A 10,345-nucleotide genomic window follows, 5' to 3' on the forward strand; every position below is an offset into this window, starting at 1 on the left:
AAAAACTATTTTTTTGATGTTTTGAATCCAAATTTAAATTAAATTTACTTAAACCTATTGTATGTTATAATTTATACATTAAAACAAATAGAGGCAATGCTGTAAACTATTGACAGTCATACATTATCTTTTAAAAAAATATTAAATGTATCATGCTGAAAATGAGGTAAATAAATTTATTATTAAAAACACTGCAAAAAGATATCCCACTTTTGATGTAATTGTAAGCTCTTTCTGAACACTCGGGTCAAAGCTCCGGTTGTTAAATAAACAAACAGATATAGCATTAAAAATATACAACATAGGACTATCGTTGCAAATAATCAACTTTCTCGACACGAAGAATTTGACAAAAGGAGCCACTTGGGAGTGTTAAGTTATGGCATATTTTTTCTGAAATCATTGTCGATTCCATACCATACATACAAGATCGACGACAACAGTCTTCCTAAAAATAAATTCACAAAAATAACATAAGAAGTGTGTATCCATATGTACGAAATTGTTTGTTACTTTAAAAAAAAAAAAATGAATAACACATCTTAGAACAAAAAAATAAAAAGAATTAGTTTGAAATCATCATACGACTTTAAGTAGGGCTCAAAATTAAAAAAGGCTAACCAGTATTTTATTTAGAAGCTATTGACCGGATGGAGGAATCTCGTCGTCAATAAAGCAAACGTGAAATTGTTTGAGGCATAACGCAACATCTTTGTCGCTCGGTGGTGTTTCTTTGTGCATCAAATAACTTCGCATTTGTTCTAATGACAGCGCGATGCCCCCAATCTCTCCACAGCTCCTCAATAAAATACTGGTTAGCCATTTTTCTTTTTGAACCCTACTTAAAGTTGTACTACGATTTCCAATTATTTCTTTTAATTTGTTTGTCCTAAGATTTGTTATTCTTTCTATTGGAAAACACAAACAATTTGGTACGTATAGGTACACATTTTTTATGTTATTTTTGCCCGTTTATTTATAGGAAGTTTGTTGTCGCCCATCTGGTGTGTGGTATGGACTCAACAATTATGTCAGACAAAAATGCCACATATTAACACTCCCAAGAGGCTCCTGTGGTTGTGCTCTTTGTGTCGTGTAAGTTGATGATTTGAAACAATAGTCCATTTGTTACATATTTGTAATGTTATATCTGTTTCTTTTTTTCACTACCGGAGTGTTGACATGAGTATTTAGCGAGAGCTTACAATCACATCAATAGTGAGATATCTTTTCGTAATATTTTTAATAACATTTATTGAAATTGTAATCTGGCATTGAATAAAATAGTGCATTATTGCACGTTCTACATTATATATCTGATAGTTGTTATGTCATTGATAATATATATATATTCAATTTCCAATCCAAAGTTCCTAGAATTTTTTGAATTTTAAAATTTAAAAAAATAACAATTAATTGGTTACATTTTTATATTCTTTAATTCTATTTTTTTTAAAAATATAATATAAAAATATTATTCATGACACCATTGTCAATATTTGGGAAGACAATCAAATTAGCGTTTGAAGGCTAAAGAACCACAATAAAGAAAAAAAAAAAAAGTATAGTACTTTTCAACAATAATAAGAGAAAATTTTAAAAGTGCATCATCTAAGTTCAATTGAAAGGCTGTTTGACAACTTTCGCAGCCGTAACAGAAGTTTGCATTACCTTCACTCTAGCTATAGGAGCTATCTGTTGAGTCCGACCCACAACCTAGAGGTGCATAACAACAACTTCGCTAAACTAGCAGAAAAAAAAACTAATTTTTTGATGTTTTGAATCACAATTTAAATGAAATTTACTTAAACCTATTGTATGTTATGATTTATACATTAAAATATATTGAGGCAATGCTGTAAACTATTGACAGTCATACGTTATCTTTTAAAAAAATATTAAATTTATGATGCTGAAAATGAGGTAAATAAATTTATCATTAAAAACACTACAAAAAGATATTGCACTTTTGATGTAATTGTAAGTGTCGCGGCGTCCCGGGAGCGCGTGTGCCCCGGGCGGCGAAATTAAAATGATTTTTAATTTTCAAGGAAAAACATGGAAAAGGTTGGAGTCGCCACTAACCTTTTAGTGTGGTTAGAACACATGGTTACTACCCCGTTAGGGGCAGAGTGGGTCTATGTTACCAGAGTTAGGCTCGGGAGTTCGGTTACGCGAGGGGAAGGTACGAGCACCCCCTACGCGCCCGTTCTTACGAACGGTACCTAATTAATTTGAAACTATCCCTAAGTTAATCTAATAAATCTTTAAATTACTCCTTTTTGTGAATTTATAAATACTTATGAAAAATAAATAAATAAATAAATATATAAATATATTCCCTCAGAGCTTAGGGTACGTGAAGCCCAAAGGCTAATACCCCCTGCAATTAAATCATAGGTATTAAAAATCAAGAAAATATTTTAATAAAAATAAATATTCTAATACATATAAGACCAAATAACAAAAATAAAATAAAATAAAAATAGTAATAATACTAATGCTGATAACAATGATAATATTAATAACAATAGTGATAACAATACTAATATTAATAACAATAATAGTTAATACCATAATGATAACAATACTAAAAATAATAATAATAAATACTAACAGTAATAATAAAGATAACAATAATATTAACAGTAATAGTAAGTAATACAATAATAATAACAATGGTAATAATAATAATAATAATATTAAAATAATAATAATATGCATATTTTAACTAAAAGACATTTACCTTAACATGAACACGCAATCAGTGATACACTTAATATATATGGAAACAATAGTACCTAAACTAAGGAAACAATCTACACATCGAATTATGGAAATCAATATATGATAAGATGGGAACACTATGAATCAATAATGGGGAAACCCTAAAAAATTAGTATGAAACCTAATACAGACACTAAATACAATAAACTTAAATATTAAAACATATTTTAACCATAACAATTTTGTGATAACAACAATGATTATTAAATAACACGTATAGCCAAAATACAAACATGAATACCAACTAACAAATATTAAAAATCCTATTACAGTAAAAGTTTAACAAGAAAATTCTACAAATATAATCATAAATACTACAAAAGATAGAAACATGAATATCAGTTATCAAACATGGATGTTAAATAAATAAGTACAACAATGAAATTAAATAAAAACTACCCTGAATGCACAAACATTGAACACACAACAGTATCAAAAATAACCCCCAAACATGAAAATCAAATAGCTATAACAATAATAAAAGCCTACAACATGAATATAATAACCAAAACCTTAATCATGAATTCTTGTATATACAATAACAATGACTGTTTTCAATATGCACTTATATATGTTTACATGCAACACCAATAAATACGAAAACTCAAAGTAATTAAACTTGAACACACGTTAATAAAGGAAACTTTACAAAAAGATATGAGCCTAAATATTAACAAATATTATATAAAGATATTCCCAAACAATATGATATGTCAAAAAAAATTAAACTTTAAATATTGAGACAAGTTAATAAGATTTCTACAAATAAAAACAAAAATAAAGTAAAAACATTAAAAATAAAATACGATAAAAATAAGAAAGGTCCTGCACACACATGAACAAGAATTGTTAAATACTATAAAAAAAAAATAATAATAATGATAATATTCGGTATTTAAAATATATGGCAAACACAATAAAAATCCAAACAAACCTATTTACATATATATATATATATATATATATATATATATATATATATACATACATGTATGCCATCGGCTGACGGAGAGAAGTAGTTGGCCGGAGTTGATGGTCGGCTTAGGGTGCCGGAAACTGTGGGGGTGGTTCTTGACTGCTGGTATGGGTGCGGCTGCTGTAGTTGGTTCGGCAGGGGGAGATCTCAGTGGTTGCAGACAGCTGCAGAGGGTGGTGCCGTGGTGTTCGGGAGACTGCTGGTAGTTGTCAAAGCTGAGCGTGAGGGCACTGTGGGATCTCTCCGGGAGCAAGAGCCGGATGGGGAGCGGCTGGGAGCTTCGCCGGGACTGTGACCCAAGGAGGAGGGTCTCGGCTCTGCTGTGATGTTCAGGTGGAGTTTGGGTAGCAGCTGTGGTGATGGTGGGCTGGAAGATGGCTGGTGCGTGGCAGCGAACAGCATCGGCGAGTGGACAGTGGTGGCAACAACGATGGCGGCTGGTGCTGGAAGTGTTTGGGTGCTTGCAGGTTCGTCGGGGATGGATGTGGCCGTCGGTGTTTGCAGGGGAGGCCACCGGTGTTGGTCGGTGTAGCAGGGAGGATCTGGAGCGGGATCTTCGGGCGGTTGCCGGAGGATGGTGGCCGTGAGAAGCTGTTACAGCCGTGACTGTGCAGAGAGAGTGTGAGAGAGATGGGAGAATGAGGGTTGGAGACGCTCGGGTTGGCCGGAAGAAGAAGGAGAAGAAGAAGAATGCGGCAAATTTTTTTTTTCTTTGGTTTCCTGTGCGCTGTGCGCCTGCCTCCTCTTATAAAAAAAATCTAAAAAACCCTAAAAATATTTCCTTTTTTGATTTTATTTTTCTTTTTCTCTTTTTTTTTTTTTTGCTCTTATTCTTATGGTAATAATACATATAGAAATAATAATAATACTAATAATAATAATTATAGTAATAACATCAATAAGGTAATAATAGTAATAAATAATAATAATAATAATAATAATAATAATAATAATAATAATAATAATACTACTAGTAAATAATAAATAATTATAGTAAAAAAAAATAAAATAAAAAAATAAAAAAAATAAAAAAATAAAAAAAAAATGATGATAAAATTATAATAATAACAATAATATTAATAAAAATAAAATACTCTTATTAAAAGTAATAAATAATAATAATAATAATAATAATGATAACATTACCAAAAATAATAAAAACAATAGTAGTAATAATAAATAATAATAATAATAATAATACTAATAACAATAATAATAGTAATAAATAAATAAATAATATATCAAAAATAATAAAATAAATGAAAAATAAAAGTAATTATAGTAAAGTAAAAATAAAATAAACGTACTAGTAACAATAAATAAAAATGAAAAATACTAATAATAATAATGATAATAAAAATACAAGTAAAGTACTAATAATATAGGAAAATAATAATAACAAAATAATAATAATAATAATAATAATAATAATAATAATAATAATAATAAAAATAAGAGGGGACCCTTTGTTCTATTTGGCTAGGGCAAAAATAGGGTGTCTACAGTAAGCTCTCACTGAACACTCGTGTCAAAGCCTTGGTTCTCAAATAGACAAATAGATATAGCATTAAAAATATGAAACATAGGGAGCGTTATGCTATGGCATTTTCTGTCTGAAATCATTGTCGAGTCCATACCATACATACTAGATGGACGACAACAGTCTTCCTAAAATTAAATGCACAAAATAACATAAGAAGTGTGTATCCATATGTATGAAATTGTTTGTTTTTTTTTTAAAAAAAAAATGAATAACACATCTTAGAATAAAAAAATTAGAAGAATTAATTTGAAATCATGGTACGACTTTATGTAGGGCTTAAAATTAAAAAAGGCTAACCAATATTTTATTTAAAAGCTATCGAGAGGACGGAGGAATCACGTCATCATTAGAGCAAACGCAAAATTGTTTGATGCATAGTGCAACATCTTTGTCGCTCAGTGATGTTTCTTTGTGCATCAAACAACTTCGCATTTGCTCTAACGACGATGTGATTCCCCCAATCTCTCCACAGCTCCTCAATAAAATACTAGTTAGCCATTTTTCTTTTTGAACCCTACTCAAGGTCGTATTATGATTTCCAATTATTTCTTTTAATTTGTTTGTTCTAAGATTTGTTATTCTTTTTATTGGAAAACAACAAACAATTTCGAACATATAGGTACACATTTTTTATGTTATTTTTGCACGTTTATTTATAGGAAGTCTGTTGTCGCCCATCTGGTGTGTGGAATGGATTTGACAATGATGTCAGACGAAAAATGCCACATAATAACGCTTCCAGTGGCTCCTGTGGTCGTGCTTTTCGTGTCGTGCAAGTTGATGATTTGAACAAATAGTCCATTTTTTAAATGTTTGTAATGTTATATTTGTTTGTTTATTTCACTACCGAAGCATTGACACGAGTATCTAGTGAGAGCTTACAATCACATCCAAAGTGAGATATCTTTTCATAATATTTTTAACAACATTTATTGAAATTGTAATCTGGCATTAGATAAAATAGTGCATGATTGCACGTTCTACATTATATATATGATGGTTATTATGTCATTAATAATTTATATATATATATATATATATTCAATTTCCAATCCAAAATTTCTAAAATTTTTTGAATTTTAAAATTTTAAAAACAAACAATTAATTTATATTCTTTAAATCTATTTTTTTTAGTATAATATAAAAATATTATTCATTGACACCACAGTCAATATTAGGGGAGACAATTGAATTAACGTTTGAAGGCTAAAGAACCACAATAAAGATAAACAAAAAAGTATAATACTTTTCAACAATAATAATAGAAATTTTCAAAAGTGCATCGTCGAAGTTCAATAGGAAGGTTGCTTTACAACTTTTGCAGTCGTAATAAAAGTTCGCATTACCTTCACTCTAGCTCTAGTAACTATCAGTTGAGTCCGACCCACAACATGGAGGTGCATAACAACAACTTCACCAAAGTTGTAGAAAATAAAAACTAATTTTTTGATGTTTTGAATCAAAATTTAAATTAAATTTACTTAAACCTATTGTATGTTAAAATGTATACATTAAAACAAATTGAGGCAATGCTGTAAACTATTGACAGTCGTACGTTATCTTTAAAAAAATATTAAATCCATGATGCAGCAAATGAGGTAAATAAATTTATTACTAAAAACTCTACAAAAAGAAATCCCACTTTTGATGTAATTGTTAGCTCTCACTAAACACTCGTGTCAAAGCTCCGGTAGTCAAATAAACAAACAGATATAGCATTAAAAATATGCAACATAGGGACGATCGTTGCAAATCATCAACTTTCACGACACGAAAATCTTGACCGCAGGAGCCACTTCGGAGCGTTAAGTTATGGCATTTTCTATCTGAAATCATTGTCGAGTCCATACCATACATACCAGATGGACGACAACACTCTTCCTGAAAATAAATTCAAAAAAATAACATAAGAAATGTGTATCCATATGTACAAAATTGTTTGTTATTTTCAAAAAAAAAAAATGAATAACATATCATAGAACAAAAAAATTAAAAAAATTAAATTCAAATCCTCGTACGACTTTAAGTAGGGCTCAAAATTTAAAAAATCTAACTCATATTTTATTTAAAAGCTATCGAGAGGACGGCGGAATGACGTCGTCATTAGAACAAATGCGAAATTGTTTGATGCATAACGCAACATCTTTGTTGCTCTGTGATGTTTCTTTGTGCATCAAACAACTTCGCATTTGCTCTAACGATGATGTGATTCCCCCAATCTCTCCACAGCTCCTCAATAAAATACTGGTTACCCATTTTTTCTTTCTGAACCCTACTTAAAGTCGTATTACGATTTCCAATTATTTCTTTTAATTTGTTTGTTCTAAGATTAGTTATTCTTTTTATTGGAAAACAACAAACAGTTTGGTACATATAGGTACACTTTTTTTTATGTTATTTTTGCTCGCCTATTTATAGGAAGTCTGTTGTCGCCCCTGTGGTCGTGCTCTTCATGTCGTGCAAGTTGATTATTTGAACCAATAGTCCATTTGTTACATATTCGTAATGTTTTATCCGTTTGTTTATTTCACTACTGGAGCATTGACACGAGAATTTAGCGAGAGCTTACAATCACATCCGAAGTGAGATATCTTTTGTAATATTTTGAACAACATATATTGAAATTGTAATCTGACATTGGATAAAATAGTGCATTATTGCACATTTTACATTTTATATATGATGGTTATTATGTCATTAATAGTTTACATATATATATGTACATATATATTTTCAATTTCCAATCCAAAGTTTCTAGAATTTTTTGAATTTTAAAATTTAAAAAATTAACAAGTAATTGGTTACAATTTTATATTCTTTAATTTTATTTTTTTTAAAAAATATAATATAAAAATATTATTCATTGAGACCACTGTCAATATTAGGAGAGACAATCAAATTAACGTTTGAAGGCTAAAGAACCACAATAAAGGTAAACAAAAAAGTATAATACTTTTCAACAATAATAATAGAAATTTTCAAAAGTGCATCATCAAAGTTCAATAGGATGGTTGCTTTACAACTTTCGCAGTCGTAACAAAAGTTCGCATTACCTTCACTCTAGCTCTAGTAACTATCAGTTGAGTCCGACCCACAACATGGAGGTGCATAACAACAACTTCGCCAAAGTTGTAGAAAATAAAAACTAATTTTTTGATGTTTTGAATCAAAATTTAAATTAAATTTACTTAAACCTATTGTATGTTAAAATGTATACATTAAAACAAATTGAGGCAATGCTGTAAACTATTGACAGTCGTACGTTATCTTTAAAAAAATATTAAATCCATGATGCAGCAAATGAGGTAAATAAATTTATTACTAAAAACTCTACAAAAAGAAATCCCACTTTTGATGTAATTGTTAGCTCTCACTAAACACTCGTGTCAAAGCTCCGGTAGTCAAATAAACGAACAGATATAGCATTAAAAATATGCAACATAGGGACGATCGTTGCAAATCATCAACTTTCACGACACGAAAATCTTGACCGCAGGAGCCACTTCGGAGCGTTAAGTTATGGCATTTTCTATCTGAAATCATTGTCGAGTCCATACCATACATACCAGATGGACGACAACACTCTTCCTGAAATAAATTCAAAAAAATAACATAAGAAATGTGTATCCATATGTACAAAATTGTTTGTTATTTTCAAAAAAAAAAAATGAATAACATATCATAGAACAAAAAAATTAAAAAAATTAAATTCAAATCCTCGTACGACTTTAAGTAGGGCTCAAAATTTAAAAAATCTAACTCATATTTTATTTAAAAGCTATCGAGAGGACGGAGGAATGACGTCGTCATTAGAACAAATGCGAAATTGTTTGATGCATAACGCAACATCTTTGTTGCTCTGTGATGTTTCTTTGTGCATCAAACAACTTCGCATTTGCTCTAACGATGATGTGATTCCCCCAATCTCTCCACAGCTCCTCAATAAAATACTGGTTACCCATTTTTCTTTCTGAACCCTACTTAATGTCGTACTACGATTTCCAATTATTTCTTTTAATTTGTTTGTTCTAAGATTTGTTATTCTTTTTATTGGAAAACAACAAACAGTTTGGTACATATAGGTACACTTTTTTTATGTTATTTTTGCTCGCTTATTTATAGGAAGTCTGTTGTCGCCCCTGTGGTCGTGCTCTTCATGTCGTGCAAGTTGATTATTTGAACCAATAGTCCATTTGTTACATATTCGTAATGTTTTATCCGTTTGTTTATTTCACTACTGGAGCATTGACACGAGAATTTAGCGAGAGCTTACAATCACATCCGAAGTGAGATATCTTTTTGTAATATTTTTAACAACATTTATTGAAATTGTAATCTGACATTGGATAAAATAGTGCATTATTGCACATTTTACATTTTATATATGATGGTTATTATGTCATTAATAGTTTACATATATATATGTACATATATATTTTCAATTTCCAATCCAAAGTTTCTAGAATTTTTTGAATTTTAAAATTTAAAAAATTAACAAGTAATTGGTTACAATTTTATATTCTTTAATTTTATTTTTTAAAAAAATATAATATAAAAATATTATTCATTGAGACCACTGTCAATATTAGGAGAGACAATCAAATTAACGTTTGAAGGCTAAAGAACCACAATAAAGGTAAACAAAAAAGTATAATACTTTTCAACAATAATAATAGAAATTTTCAAAAGTGCATCATCAAAGTTCAATAGGATGGTTGCTTTACAACTTTCGCAGTCGTAACAAAAGTTCGCATTACCTTCACTCTAGCTCTAGTAACTATCAGTTGAGTCCGACCCACAACATGGAGGTGCATAACAACAACTTCGCCAAAGTTGTAGAAAATAAAAACTAATTTTTTGATGTTTTGAATCAAAATTTAAATTAAATTTACTTAAACCTATTGTATGTTAAAATGTATACATTAAAACAAATTGAGGCAATGCTGTAAACTATTGACAGTCGTACGTTATCTTTAAAAAAATATTAAATCCATGATGCAGCAAATGAGGTAAATAAATTTATTACTAAAAACTCTACA

This window comes from Malania oleifera, chromosome 8 (assembly GCF_029873635.1).
Source record: "Malania oleifera isolate guangnan ecotype guangnan chromosome 8, ASM2987363v1, whole genome shotgun sequence".
Taxonomy (NCBI): domain Eukaryota; kingdom Viridiplantae; phylum Streptophyta; class Magnoliopsida; order Santalales; family Ximeniaceae; genus Malania; species Malania oleifera.